This window comes from Dermacentor silvarum, chromosome 4 (assembly GCF_013339745.2).
Source record: "Dermacentor silvarum isolate Dsil-2018 chromosome 4, BIME_Dsil_1.4, whole genome shotgun sequence".
Taxonomy (NCBI): domain Eukaryota; kingdom Metazoa; phylum Arthropoda; class Arachnida; order Ixodida; family Ixodidae; genus Dermacentor; species Dermacentor silvarum.
Window position 1 is genome coordinate 203,138,795 of NC_051157.2, and position 16,389 is coordinate 203,155,183.

General features: G+C 46.5%; 1 pseudogene; it reads right to left on the reverse strand.

Moving 5' to 3' along the window:
• Window positions 1–14,441: 14,441 nt before the first annotated feature.
• LOC119448497 (SUMO-conjugating enzyme UBC9-like) lies at window positions 14,442–14,916 on the reverse strand (annotated as a pseudogene).
• Between the last annotated feature and the right edge of the window lie 1,473 nt (window positions 14,917–16,389).

Here is a 16,389-nt window from a genome sequence, read left to right on the forward strand (position 1 = left end):
TTCTTTTTACAGGCTATTTGGCTCTCTAAAGCCTAGATACCTGATCAATAGAGTTATTGACCTACAAAGAAGCGGGTCGCGTTTTCTTTTTTTAATTATTGATTGCCATTGTCTGGCTATATACGAAGCGATACCAGCAGTTGTTTTTATAGCACAACGTTGCAGTAGTAGTACATATTTTTATCTCAGGTCAGTAATTATTTATTCACTTTCAGATTTCCTGACCTAAAAAACACAGTCCTGGAGGAAGTGAAGAACCGCTTCGAAGAAGTGCTTTTTGACTTTTTCGTGGCTTCAAGTGTGCTCCATCCACGACAAAAACTCCGAGTATTTAATGCATCGGTTGCCCCAGGGCTTGCAAAGCCCACAGCAAACGAAGCAACAGCCGCTGTTGAAAGACTCCTTGAAGCCTACGTGCAGGTAGCTCACCTTATTTTTCGAATGGGTAGAGTGAAAAATACTTATAGTGAAATCAATCTCGTGACTAATCAAGTCAAATGTAAAGCTAGTAACGAACCTGTATGCGGGTACCAAACGTGTCTTCCTGTGTGCCATGATCAGTAACTTCATAATTTAAATTATTGGGACTCCAAGGATGTCGCCTTCGATTCTGAGCCTAGCTGGCAGGTAGAGGCTGAACCAAAGAACGTTTATTGCTGGGTGTTACAGGTTTTTAAGTCAACGGAAATGATCACATGACCGGCCTTGATAAGCGAGAATGCGACACGTGCAAGCTGTCCTGCTCATGCTATACATCAGTAAGTGCGCTTGATAACACTACACCGAACGTGATATCACATTGTATAAAACTGTATTGGAGTGTAACGTGGAAATCTAGAGGGTTGTTACGAATAGGTCTTTCTCATCCAGCGTTGCAAATCGGCCAAAGACACTGGGGTCGAAATTTTTCTCGTACGCTTGAACATTCATGAAGCGAAATGTATGCATGTGTTGCTCTTTATTCCCAATATCGACTGTCAACTAGTTCATTCATGTTGCTTTCTCATAAATGTTGCGCCGTGTTCATCTACCGAAGTTATTTTTTTATTACAACTAGAGTCAGTTTCTATCGCCTACTTATGCCGATTCTTTTACTAATACTTCCCTGCGAAGAGAGACAACCTAAGCCTGTGAACCAACCATTTACAGTATTGGATGTAATAATTTTGCCGATCAATTCGGCATTCAAATGACGCATTATATGAATTGTGTAATATCGCGTCTCTCGCGTAATATTTTCAAATATTGTATTGCGAGTCTTGTAACCTTAATGCGTCACTCACGTTGTATTTTCACGCTTCTTTTGAACAGGGCCCAGCAGCCACTGCTGACAAAGCGTCCTCGCAACAGGCTCAATGTGACGCGCGGCAGGAAGGGATGGGCGACGCACGCGACCCCTACGCTCTATTGGATGTCGTTTGTCCAACAGCACACCACGAGCAATCGGAACTCGAGAGGTACCTGAGCAGCACGTCGACAGCGGACGACGTGTTAGCTTATTGGCACAAGTATGGGGAAACAATTCCACGTGTCGCAAAGCTCGCAGTTGTATGCTTAGGCGTGCCCGCGTCATCTGGGGCAGTTGAAAGGCTGTTCTCAACGGCAGGGGCACTCCAACGAGCAAGGAGAGCTTCGCTCGCTGCACGCACCGTGGAACAGCTGGTGCTCGTTTCCGAACATATCCGGAAGGAGAGCTCTGGCAAATGATGGTCCGGATCCTGATGGGGGGGGGGGGGGGGGGGGGCAGAAGCGGGGTACGTTTATTTTCTCCGTTCTACACGCTGCGAGAGACAAACGCAACAAGGCTTTAATAAAACATGCCTAGCATTTTTCATTGTGGCTTCACTCAAGGTGTCGAATTCTTGGGACCCTCCACACCGGATGACATTTGCTGTGGGACGGCCTCGCACTAGGTCTTTCTCAGAAAAAATGACTACAGAAATAACAATACAAATAAAAAAAATATCAATACACTTTCTGTGACCTTTTAACTGACAGCATTAACCAAAGTCTCGCAGTTTTTACTATACCTTTATAGTGATGTTTAACGGTGACACTCTGAAAGTCACTGAATACTTTCTGTTAAACCTGCATTACACTAAATAAATGATTTGCAAAAATTATTGCATCACGAATATGGAAGTTACAAGCAGCAAACATTGTAACGAAAGTAACGAAACAGTATATTAGGGCAAAAAACAAATAAAAGAAAGCGTTGGGTCATGTTGACAGGGAGTTGCAACTGACACGACGTAGAATCAGATAGCGCAACATAAGTTGAGCGAAGACCTTGTAATGTCGGGAAGCAGGTAAGTTTCCTTGACCAATATGCAATTACCAAAGCAGTTAGTGTGAATCGTATTGCACGAAGTTCCCACAGTGTACTCGCGTAGTACATCTAACGTAATACAGCTTAATTTCGCTTACATGTCCAGCAAGTGCGCGCGGGCGCACTTGCTGTCATTGCGACAACGAAACGAACGCCACACTGAAAACTAGCCAAGTCCCCCTTTGGCTTGAATGTCAGAGCAATGTAGAAACCTTATTATGAGCAAAGAGATCGGGAAATGTGTGCGTGAGTTGTCCTACAGTGTTAGTAAAACAAAGAATCAAAAAAGTAAAAATGCAGAAAAAGACGAACATATGTAACAGCTTAATTAAAAAGTAAGGCAAAAAAGCAATGAGTAATATAAATAAAACGCAACTGAATTGAGCATATAGCGACTCCATCAGTGAAGAACCACTGGTTTTCTGCTGTTACATATTGAATGTAAAAATAGTGAACAAATCGTACACCACTAATTGTACAAAATTGTACGAACAATTTATAAGAACAAGCTTAAATACGAAGCCGTATGTACCACAGTAGAGTAGGAGTAGTTGATAGTGAAACGGGAGCGTTTGATTGCGTGTTGTATAATGTGAGTGAACACAACATGCTCAATTCGACACATACTAACAGCTTACGTGTGTGTAGCTGCCTCCGTGCGTGTAGTTCTTATTACAGTGCCTATTGTCCTGCCTTTAAAAATAAGTCGCAGTTTCGACTGAAAGCTAGGCGAAGCATCGTTTGCGATAGCAAATTAGTGGACAGCTATCGAAGTAAGGATAGTAGTTTTATCGGCTATATAAAGTTGTAAGCATTCGCTTACTGACTAAATGAACAAGCACGGTGTCACCCGCACCCAGGTAAGCATAAACACATCTCGCTCGATGACCGCGGAAGCTTGCTGTCAAAGCGCTGGAGTTAGAAAGCGCGGGAGCAGCAGCTGGCAAATTGACATTCGCGCTGTCTCTCGCGTCAACGCGAGCTAAACGTCGAAAGCACAGCGCATACGAAGCTACCGGCACTCTGCGCATCCATTTTGTCCCATCGAAGATCGCTTTGAATATGAGGCGCGCGCGGGCGCGCACTTCGTCTACATCGCAGCGCGCCGTGAGCAGCAGTTGCCCGAGATTGCTTGAAAAACTTTACTGAATTGTGAAAATCCTGCTCCGCTTCCCCGGAGTGCACTGTTGGAGTCCTTAGTCCAGGTCCCCAGCAGCCCTGGCCGTCTACAGAGGTCTACTAATCAGCTGTTGTTGATTAGTCGCAGAACGCAGAAAGCTACTAATAAAATGTTGCTGATTAGTATCTATAAGTAGGTGGTTAGTAGCTGTAATCACCTGTTGCTGATTAGTACTAATTATTGCGAATGCATTATATGACTCATTAAGCGCAAAATCCAGCGTAGGCGGCGTTTGAATGACCACACGATGGTCGAAAAAGTCATGGGAGCCCATGTGAGCAAATCGAGGTAGTTGATGACGTCAATTAATGAAAGTTTAATCAAGGCAAAGTGTATTTAGGCAGTGTGAATTAAGACGAATTTAATTGAGGCACAGTTAATTAAGATGGAGTTAATTAAGACACTCAAACCAACGACCATTAGTGGAAGTCGAACCCACTACGCTGGTGTTAATTAAGGCGAAGTTCATTAAGGTCCAGTTAATTAGGATATAATTAATTAAGGTGTTCGAATCCACGACCTATGGTGTTAATTAGGGCGAAATTATTCAAGACACAGGTAATTATTGTAGAGTGATTTAAGGTACTTGATTAATTATGATAGAGTTAATTACGGCACACGAACCTACGACCATTGGTGGGAGTGGAACCCACTACCTTTGGTATTAAGGCGAAGTTAATTAAGGCACAGTTAATTAAGATAGACTTAATTATGGTACTCGAACCCTCGACCTTTGGTGGTCGCAATGTTTTCGCATTCATCCATGTACGGATAAACCAGTGCCCCTTCAATTTTAAATTAATTATACAGTTAAGTATTACTAATTGTTGTTACTAATCAGCAGATGTAAGTGTCAGCAGGCGAATCGGTTATTTAACTAATTAATTAATTAGTGCTAATAGATGTTCCTAATGAGCAGTTGTAGCGGTCAGCAGGCCGATCGGTGCACTTCTTTTAAAATAGTAGGAATAAATCCAAGGCACGCTCTGTCGATATATATACTCTGTCAGCGCTTCATTTCTGGATAAAAGAAATGAAGCTAGCACTACTTTCTTTCATCATAGCACCACATTCCCAAGTGCAATGTTCAAACCTACATGCGCTTTGCTTGCTTGCAAGCTGACTTTACTTGCACATTCAAGGCACATTCTCGCTGCAGGAACCGCGAATAAAAATAAAAATTGATAATTCGGGTCGTCAATTCCTCAAAATGCACACGGCATTTGAACACGCACAAGAGGGTCGCAAAAAACACCGAGACTGCAGCAAAATACGCATGTATACACACCGTATACATGCACCGTATACACAGGTTAACAAAGAAGCTCGAGAACAAGTTAAGGACCGCACAAAGAGCAATGGAACGAAAAATCTTAGGAGTAACGTTAAGAGACAGGAAGAGAGCGGTGTGGATCAGAGAACAAACGGGGGTAGACGATATTCTAGTTGACATTAAGCGGAAGAAATGGAGCTGGGCAGGCCATGTAATACGTAGGATGGATAACCGGTGGACCATTAGGGTTACAGAATGGATACCAAGAGAAGGGAAGCGCAGTCGAGGACGGCAGAAAGTCAGGTGGGATGATGAGGTTAGGAAATTCGCAGGCGCAAGTTGGAATAAGCTAGCGCAAGACAGGGGTAATTGGAGATCGCAGGGAGAGGCCTTCGTCCTGCAGTGGACATAAATATAGGCTGATGATGATGATGATACACACCGCCAAACCACGTGAACAGCCACGGACAGTGGTTCGCCGCCCCCTGGGCGGCGTGCTGACCGAGCAATACCAAAGTGCGACAGCAGCGCCACGTGATCCGAAAATTGATGGCAGCTCCCACGCAGTCCCAGAAGTTTGAAAACTCAGCCCATAAGTCGGCAGCGTGGGAGAATACTCAGTGACACTCACAACAATTTTTCCAGGCCCCGCAGTCATTCACGTTCATATCCACTAATACTCACCCCACTCACACTCACTCACGTTCACACTAACCTCCACTCTCATCTGCACTCACACTTACGGTCGCACTCACCTCCACTCACTCACATGCACTCGACACGCTCACACTTCCACTCACTCACGTTCGCATTCCCCTGCACTCGCACTTACTCATGTTCAAACACACTTCCACTCACTTCCACTCCGGTAGTTCCGATGCAGCAGGTGATGGAAAGGCTGCTAGAGCGAAACCGGAAGTGGCTGAAACTAAGTAGTCCAGCTGCTGTGACAGCAGCGAGATGGCTCGCATGGCGTCGGACAAGCTGCCGGCTGAGCCGCCCGTTGAGCCAGGGGCGGAATCCACTCACCTTGAGGCGGCGGCAGCGACCGCATACTCGGGCCAGTCAGACCAGTGCCCAAGGGAGCGTGCACGGCATCCGTTGAGCCAAGGCTGGTGGCAGTCGCGGTACTGATTTTGAGTGAACCCGACTTGGCATCATTTCGGTTACTGAGTGAAATCTATATACAAGGTGTTTCCGCGCACAGTTTCCAAAATTTTTAAAGATGGCCTGTGGCAGATAGTACAATTCTAGTTCATGAGCTCTACTCGAAGAGGCGGGCATTACTTTGACAAAAAAATTGAAATGCATAATCGACTAATAAACAAAATTAACCAATTAAGATGATGATGATGATTTGTGAATTTTATTGGCGCAAGGGCCAGGTATGGCCAAAGAGCGCCAGGCAAAAAACTATGAAATAATTCTCAAAGGTAAAACATGACAAATGTCACATTTGTGAATCTGAATGGTGAATGGCAGATGTAATTTGGCTGTAGAGAGGCCTAAAAATTAGTCGCTGTAAAGTGCGTAAAATAAGCAGGTGTTAAAATAATGACAATGACTAGTGATGTATACTATGAGCATAAAAGTTCTATTAGAAAGGGATGATTAATCAAACGTATGAGTAAAAATAGCACTCGTACTTCACCAGTGGCCCTTGAACGCAAGGGCGGGGAGGCACGTGCTTTAGAGAAATGCAATCGCACCAGCAGCCTCTAGTGAGAGGATGTGCTACGTATACCTTGGGATGATAACATGCAGTGTTCCAATCTCTCGTAAAAACATTAAAACTAACTTCTCGTCAAAGAGTGGCTCAACGCCAAGAAACATTGCCGGGTGGAGTGGAATGTGTTGTCTATATGCCATGGCGAAGTACCTTTTTCTATGAATTTCAGTTTCCCGACACTCCAACAAGACGTGAAGTACCGTAAGAGTCTCGCCACATTTATTACATATAGGAGGATCATCACCGGTCAGTAGATAGGAGTGAGTGCCATAGGTGTGGCCTATCCTAAGACGGCAGAAAATACGTCCGTTTGTCGTATTTTTGTTACTGGAGGCCAGTTTCCCACGCTTGGCTTTATAACGTGGAGTTTATTAAATTCCTCAGTATCCCACGTACGTTGCCAATGACCCCTCAATTTCTTGCGAATGAAGGGCTTTAAATCCATGACAGGAACAGTTATGGAAAAATTGCTTAGTTCTTTGTTTACTGATGTAGCCATACTGTCGGCAAGCATATTACCTTCGATGCTTCTGTGGCCAGGTACCCAGCATATTGTGATATGTTGATGAGATGCGTACAAAGCGCAGAGCACTGAATAGAGTTCTGTAAAAACAGGATTTTTATTCCTTTGTAGAGAGTTGAGGCTTTTCACAACGCTTAATGAATCTGTAAAAATTATTCCTCTTTGTAGCTTTATTTCCTTGATGTGTCTAACTGCCGACAAAAGTGCGTAGGCTTATGCCGTAAAGATACTTGTTTCCGGGTTCAAACAGCCGGATACCGAGAAGGATGGGCCGACTGCAGCATAAGAAACGCCAGCATGAGATTTAGAAGCATCGGTGTAAAATTCTGTGCACGAATACTTGGACCGGAGTTCCAGAAAATGCATTTTAATATGTGCCTCTGGTGCGTGTTTCGTAACCTCTATGAACGATGTGTCACATTTTATGAGCTGCCACAGCCACGGTGCTACTGGCATGGCTGGAGCCATTAGAGGGTTTTCAAGAAGTGGAACAGCCATTGCTTCGCTGAGGTTCCTCACGCGCAATAAAAAGGGTTCTCTCACTGTTGGACGATTCTGGAAAAGTGTGGCACAAGTTATATCGTTTACGGTTTTGTTACAAGGATGTTCATGGTCAGAGTGTGCCTTCAGAAAATACATGATACTGGACAACGATCTTTGCAGCTCGAGTGACCAATCATTGGATTCTACATATAGACTTGGTACCGGGCTAGTTCTGAAAGCTCCTGTGGCCAGGCGTATGCCTAAATGATGTACAGGATCCAGAATTTTTAGGGTACTCGGTGCAGCAGATTGATACACGACAGACCCGTAGTCTAAACGCGATCGTACAAGACTTTTGTAGAGATTCATTAAGCATCTTCTGTCACTACCCCAACTTGTGTGCGAGAGAATTTTCAGTATGTTCATTGTATTCAGGCACTTGGCCTTCAAGTATTTTATGTGGGGAATGAAACTTAGTTTTGAGTCGAGTATGATGCCCAGGAATCTATGTTCTTTGTTCACAGGAATGTGCTGTCCTTGCAGTTCGATAGTGGGATCAGGGAGCAGACCTCTTTTTCTTGAAAAAAGGACACAGGAACTTTTATGTGGATTGACCGTGAACCCATTCTCGTCTGCCCATTTGGATACTTTCTTAAGTCCAAGCTGTACTTGCCTCTCGCAGACTGCAAGGCTACAGGATTTAAAACCTATCTGTACGTCGTCTACATAAATAGAATAGAAAATGGTTGGAGTTAGCGAATAACGAAGCGTGTTCATCTTCACAAGAAAAAGCGTAGAGCTCAGGACGCCTCCCTGGGGTACCCCAGTTTCCTGTGTGAATGGACGCGAGAGTGTGTTGCCTATTTTTACGCGGAAAGTGCGTTTCGAGAGGTAGCTCTCAATAACATTCAACATGTTCCCCCTGATACCCATTTGTGCCAGGTCTCGGAGGATTCCATAGCGCCACGTGGTGTCATAAGCCTTTTCCATGTCGAGAAATATCGATAGAAAGAACTGTTTATGAACAAAGGCATCGCGAATATTAGCCTCGACACGTACGAGGTGGTCGGTTGTTGACCGGCCTTCTCTGAATCCGCAATTGGTACGGATCAAGCATTTTGTTTGATTCGAGGTAATGTAGAAGGCGACGATTGATCATTTTTTCAAACAACTTGCAGAGGCAACTTGTTAGCGCTATCGGGCGATAGCTTGTTGCTGAGCCGGGATCCTTACCCTGTTTTAACACAGGGATTACAATAGCTTCTTTCCATGAAGATGGAAGGTGTCCAGCTGCCCAGAGAGTATTAAAGAGTGCCAGCAGTGTGATTTGTGTGTCTCGGTGAAGTTGTTTAATCATCTCGTACATAACTCTGTCGGGACCCGGAGCAGAGTTCTGACATGAGTTTAGGGAGGCTTGCAGCTCGGCAACGCAGAAAGGCCGGTTAAATGGTTCATTTAGGCTACATTTACGGTTGAGTGACTTCCGTTCCTCCGTTTCTTTGAATTTCAGAAAAGACAAGGAATAGTGCGTAGAGCTAGAAACCCACTCAAAGTGCTCACCAAGAGCATCGGCCTGGTCCTTGAGACTGCTTCCTTGTTCGTTTACCAAGGGCAGTGGATGGATTTGTTGCCCTTTCAACCTTCTCAACCCATCCCAGACTTTCCCTTCCTGAGTGTACGAATTAATACCAGAGAGAAAGCTCTCCCAGCTTGCCCTTCTTGCCTGCCTTCGAGTCCTCCTTCCCTGAGATTTAATTTGTTTGAAAGCAATAAGGTTCTCCGCATTAGGATATCGACGGAGAATGCCCCACGCTTTATTTTGTTTCTTACGCGCCTCTCTACAGTCATCGTTCCACCAAGGGACTCGTCTTTTGCATGAGTTACCATTTGTCTGTGGAATGCATTTTTCTGCTGTGTCTATTATAAAAGCGGTAAAATACGCAACCGCATCGTCTATGCTAAATTGACTGATAAAATGTCGTGATAAATAACTTGCGTCTTTAAAATGATCCCAGTCGGCCGATGATAGCTTCCACCGAGGACAATTTGGAGGGCATTCGTATTGCTGTCTCAGCTTTAGCGTTACAGGGAAGTGGTCACTTCCAAAGGGATTTTTTATTACGCTCCATTCCAAATACGGAAAAATGGCCGCAGAGCCCATTGATAATTCTATTGAGGAATATGAATTATGTTGTATACTGTAGTACGTGGGCTCTTTTTTGTTGAAGAGACACGTGCTAGATAGAGGATACAAGAAAGTTTTCTATTAGGCGGCCTCTGGTGTCGCATCGGGAGTCTCCCCAAATTGTGTGATGAGCGTTAAAATCGCCGGTGATCACGGATGGTTCTGGGAGCTGGTCTATGAGACTGTAAAATTCCGTTTTTGTGAGTTAGTAATTGGGCGGTATATAAATGGAGCAAATGGTTATGAGCTTGTTCAACAATATTGCTCGCACGGACACGGCCTCGAGAGGCGTCTGAAGGGCTAACTGTTGGCAAGCGACGGACCTGTCGACAATAATTGCCACCCCGCCAGACGAGGCAACAGCTTCGTCTCGGTCCTTGCGAAATATGGCGTACTGCCGGAGAAAATTCACTTGTCTAGGATTTAGATGTGTCTCCTGGACACAGAACACCTTTGGCTGATATCGAGATAACAGTTCAGTTATGTCGTCTAGATTACGGATTAGTCCTCTGATATTCCAGTGCATTATCTGTGTGGCCATTGTTGTGTTGTAAAAGATGTGTTCTGTGAGTTAGGGAGACATTGAGATTTAGATTCGTGTGTCCTTGCCTGGACCCATGATTTTTTTTGTTTTTCTTTTTTGGCGCGGTCGAGAGAACCGCGCTGCTCTTTCGGCACCTGCGGTGCCGGTGTTGTATCCATTGCTTCTCGGGAGGCGCTGGATGCTCGCCCTTGCAGGCGGCTTATTCGGGTTTCAGGCCTCGACTGGTGAGTAGAGGCCTTGTATCCCGACGGCCCAGGAGTCGCCGAGCTCTTTTGCTGGATGGGTGGAGTAGTTTTACCTACTGCCACCATGGGGGCAGGCGCCACACCCGCAGGCTCGCTGCTCACGGGCCGGGGAAGTGGCGGAGGCCGATGCAGCGCTGCCCCCTGACGCGCCGCCTCGGCGTAAGCGGTACTGTGGAAAACTGAGCACCTTTTTCTGGCTTCTTTGAATGATATATTTTCTTTGATTTTCAAGGTAATTATTTCTTTCTCTTTTTCCACGTTTCACAAGATCGGGAATATGCCGGATGGTCGCCTTCGCAGTTCACACAGTGGGGTGTACCAGAGCAGTTATCGGAGGGGTGACCTTTGTCACCCACCACATTTTGCGCAGGTGAGTTGACCTCGGCAGCTTTGCGAGCCGTGGCCGTACTTCTGGCATTTGAAACAACGTCGAGGATTGGGAATGTAGGGCCTGGCGCGGGTTTTAGTATAACCTGTTTCGAGCGTCTCCGGGAGAACACTAGAAGAAAATGTGATTAGCAAATGTTTTGTTGGTATTTCGTTGTTGTCTCGTCGGCTTTTTGTTCTTTTTACTTCAATGACATTTTGATATTGCCAGCCCTCCAGTAGTTCTGCTTTGGTTAGTTCTATCAAGTCCGAATCGGAGATCACGCCTCGGACTGTGTTCAGAGAGCGATGTGGGGACACTGTTACTGGGATGTCAGCAAAGGCTGTGAGTTTTGCAAGCTTTTCATGCTGCAGCTTGTCACGAACCTCAAGGAGGAGATCGCCGCTTGCCATCTTGGTAGCTTTATAGCCTGGTCCAATGGTGTCTGTTAGGGATTTCGAGACAAGGAAAGGTGAAATAACTCTCACTGGTTTTTCAGGTTTATCACTGTGGATCACATGGTAGCGTGGAAAAGATTCTTTGTGATGAACGAAAAAGTTCAAGAAGCCTTCGGTGCGTACGCGCTTTGCAGCGGTACGATCAGGAAGCAAAGGGAAAGATGCTCTATGCATGCTTGATGAAGTTGCTTCGGCAGCAATGGCAGCCACCCACCATGGAGCCCAACAAGGGGACGCTACAAGTTTGACAGAGCAATGACTTGCATCGCTGCAATAACCCAATGCGCCATACTCAAGGTTGGATATATAGCACCAGGTTAACCCAAGCCGCCTAGAAGAGACAGAAAAATTTGGAAGCGAGGAGATGACAGGACAGATAAGGAAAGTTGATAGGAAAGCAACAGATTGAAGAGAGGGACAGGAAAAGGCGACCACCGATTTCCCCCGGGCGGGTCAGTCCGGGGGTGCCGTCTACGTGAAGCCGAGGCCAAAGGGGTGTGTTGCCTCCGCCGAGGGGCCATAAAGGTCCAAGCACTCGGCATTGGCTCAACCCTCAGGATCCTCTTTTCCCCGGACACGGCGAAGCCACGCACGGCTAGACGCGGGAGGGGCCAACCCCCATGTGCTCGGGTCCGTGGTGTCGCAACACACCAAACGCCTGCTTACGCAGACGCCCCTGCGGGCAACCAATTAAGTTTTTAGCTAATTACCTTATGACCCATGTTGCAATTTGCAAATTCTAGCCGTGGAGTGCGGATCCACTTTGAACTAAATCTCACGCTGACACCAGTGTCGAAATATTAATTCTCTAACTTTGCGGAGAAATACATTGACGTGCCAGTCACTTTCTCAACAACGTTTTATGCATCAAAGCACAAAAGTATGAAAAGAACAAATTATGGGATTTGACGTGCCAAAACTACGATCTGATTATGAGGCACACCGTAGTGGAGGATTCTGGAATAATTTAGACCACCTGAGGTTCTTTAACGTCCACCTCAATCTAAGTATACAGGTGTTCTAGCATTTCGCCCCATCGAAATGCAGCCGCTGTGGCCGTGATTTGATCCGGCGACCTCATGCTTAGCAGTCCAACACCATAGCTACTAAACAACCACGGCGGGTAAGCGCAAAAGTAACGAACGCCAACGCATTTCTCCGCCAATGTTCGGGAATTAAAATCTCCAAACTGGTGCCATCCTGAGAATTAGTTCCTAGTGCATCCGCCTTGCGAATTCCACGGCTAGAATTTGTAAATTCCAACACGGGTCATAAGTTCATATGTTAAAAACCTAATTAGTGATTTTTTTGAATTAGTCGATTATGCATTTCAATTTTGTGTGCAAGTAATGTCCACCTCTTCGAGTAGACCAGCTCATGAACTGGAATTGTGCTATCTGCCACAGGCAACCTTTAAAATTTTTTTGAAAGTGTTTGCGGTAACACCCCGTATTTATGGCCTCTGCATGCAAGAGGCGATGTTTATATCCCTAATGCGTAAATGTTGTAAATAATTAGAAGAACTTTTTTATCTTTTATTTTGTCGCCAGTCGTTAGCATTGCCTACTGGAAAGAGAATCAATATTGAGATACATACCACTCACGTGCTTTTCACACGCCGTTGATAGAAGACTCTGCCGAAGGGGTCACTGAAGTCTGCAGGGTTTTTTTTTTCAGGGTCAAAAAAGCACGCAATGTAATTTGAAGTGAGGTGCACATACATCAACACATTCATTCTCTAGGTATAGGCTATCCATTTAGTTGGCTACCTCCTTCTCCTTAAAAAATATGATAAAATTTGTCCTTTGTATATATTTAAATATATTGTCTGTGCGTGGCTCAGCGGAAATTTAAAAAAATGTTTAAGCGAAGAAACACGGATTAGGTAGCCGCTATTTTGCCGAAATAACGCGAAAGTGTCGATTAAAAGCCGTGCACGTCCGTGCCAACAATAGTGCCGTAAGCTTGTAGCAACAACAAAAGTGAAAATATGGAGGCAACGCTAGACAATAATCAAATTATGTGGGTAACCGAATTCCGGTAATGACATTTTAGGGGTGCGGGTAGGCTACGGGTCTCCGGGGGGGCTCAGCCCCCCCGGGAAACTTCCGGAGGGGTTCGAGCCCCGGAGCCCCCCCCCCGGTAGTCGGCGCCTATGGACGTGGCTGTATTGATTTGAGCGCCATCGGCCTACCTAGCACATAACATCGATGGTAACTGGAACTATAGGCACGCGTTCCTTACTACGCGCCTCAGAATAACTACTAATCTCTACCACGTAGTCCATCAGTGTTTCCGTACAGTTTTCACAACGGCTTATATACGGATGTGAAATACTGCACGACGACCTTCGTGTGTTTCAATCCATCGAAGCTTTTTCGTAAACATCGGCGCGGCGTATACTTTGTCAGTGTTGCTCTACAGTTGTCACAATGATTTACGACTATTAAGGTGCATTGCGACGTTCAGTGTTCTTACTTTCACATACAAAGTACAAACAGTTGAATGCATAAACTGTTTCCGTTCCCGCGAATCTCCTCGTGTGTGCGGTATGCTCAGCGACACTAACAAACAGTATAATGCTTTGTCATAAAGTCATGCGAGAAGACATCTCAATTCCGAACGTATTCCCCTGCAACCATCAGAATTTATTATGCTACCGTCGCAACAAAACGCAACCAACTCACCTCGGACACGGCTTCCTCGCCGCGCCAGCCACACATTCTGTCGATTCTGTGCTACCAGCTCGGCTAGGGATGAACGGACTTTCTACCCGGTAGTACCGAGGCGAAGACAAATCTCAAGGACGGAAAGTCCCCACCTTTGTCTCTCGCAACCCCTGCTCCTCAAGCATATGCAGAAACGGTTAAATGCATTGTTGATGTGCTCGTTTAGCCAGCTGCGGAAGAGACGATTACGCGAGCAGTGGTACGAGCGTGTTCGCTCGATTACGAGGGGCGTCGACGCTCACCGCAGGAACGGGCTCCCCAACACTAAAATCCCGACCAACTGGAGGCTAACAGCTTCGTTGTAAAATTACTTTATTTGCAGTAACTTAAAAAAACGTAAACGATATAACTAACGACAAAAAACGACGCTGCTGGGATGGGTCAGCATTCTCGCTTTTACTCCGGCGGTGCCATTTGTTTGGCCTATTCTCTGATGCGGCGCTCGTATTCTTGGGCATCTTGGGTGTAGATGGTGGATGCCTCGGACTATGCAGGGTCATTTACTTTGGGCTCGTTGAGCATGTCTTGGATTCCCAACAATATTTGCTTGATGGTGGTAGCCCCTCCAGCCCCTATCCACGTCTAGCAGCGGCGGGCACGGCGGACCCGGGGTTAGCGCGTTGGGGTGGAGCACGGGGGGCTTGGACGTGCAGGTTGGAGTCGTGCAGGCGTTCTCGTCTTTGAGGGCCGTCTGCATCTTCTGTGGGCCTGCTTCCCAGGGTGTCCCCTGTTTTTCTGGTGTGGCGCGCTGCCAGTTGAGGTTTCGCGTGCCGTCCGGGTTCTTTGGCGGATGAGCGGAGAGCCCAAGCGGGTGGTCTTTTCGCCGGGTTTTCTGCTCTTCCGAGGGCTGAGATATTGCAATGCCAGACATGTCATGAAAATATATAGGCCCCCGCAGGGGCGTCTGCGTAAGCAAGCGTTTGGTGCGTTGCGACACGAGGGCTGGACCCTCCCGCGTGTAGCTGTGCGCGGCTTACCGTGCCTGGGGAAAGGGGGATTCTGGGGGTTGAGCCCATTCCGGGTGCTCGGACCTTTAAGGCACCCCGGCGGAGGCAACACACCTCTTTATCCTCCCCTTCACGTAGACGGCACCCCCGGACTGATCCACCCGGGGGAAATAGGTAGTTGCCTTTTCCTGTCTCTCTCTCTCCCCCAACCTTCGTCTTTCTCTCTCACTTTCCATCTCTCCTGTTTTCTCTTCCACTTCGTTTTACTTCCAATTTTCCAGGCAGCAAGGGGTAACCTGGTGTAGTTTATCCATCCTTGGGTCTATTAGGTTATAGTTATGTACAGCTGGCGTCTGCGTCTCCAGGTCTCGTAGCGTCCCCTTGTTGGGCTCGGTGGTGGACGGTCGACGCTGCTGCCGAACATACGCATCTTTCATGGCAGCGCAAACCTCTGTTGTCTATGATCGCCCTCTGAAAAGAGGCTGCACTGAAGCAACGTTTCAGTACCCCTTTCGGAGCAATGCCCCACCATTCCCCAAGTACCATAGCAAAAACAACACACCCGTAAGAAAGTTTTCTTCATTCCTGGTGGCCAAGTGCCTGAAACACAAAATAAGACCGACATACAAAGCGTCAAAAAAGTATAGCGGGAACCTCCTCCTAGAACTAAATGACAAAGATCAAGTGCAAAAGCTGTCGGTACTTACCAGTACTGGCGATGCGACAGTAACAATTTCAGCCCACAGAACACTAAATAAAAGCGGGGGCGTGATATCCGAGGACTTCCTTGGCTTGAGCGATGAGGAACTGCTGGAGGGTTTCCTGGAACAAAACGTGACTAAAGTACAAAGAATTGTCATCCGCAGAAGTGATCAAGAAATTCCGACAAAACATGTTATACTCACCTTTGCAACAAGCGAAATGCCTACCTCTCTGATTGCAGGGTACGTAAAAGTGAATGTGAGACCATTTATCCGCAACCCCAGACGATGTTTCAAGTGTAAAAGGTTTGGACATGCTTCACAAGCATGCCGAGCACAAAGAACCTGTGCTAAATGCAGTTCCAATGATCACCAATCTGACAACTGCACTTCTCTACGCTGCGTTAGGTGCAAAGGGGACCATCCAGCCTATTCGCGGTCTTGCCTTTGCTGGAAAAAAGAAAAGCAAGTAATTGCACTAACTGTTAAAGAAAAAATCTCGTTCTATGAAGCAAGAAAGAGATTGTCTTACCTTTCAAGAAGTTATGCCGATGTGACGCAGGTGTGGGCAGCGTCAGAGAGGCCTCGGGAGTCCTGCGAGCCCACGCACAGTGGTCCCGCAGTGACCCCTTCCGCCCCCGTGGTGGATGCAGCCAGTGCTCCTCCGTCCTCCTCGAAGGGCCCGCGGACACCAGT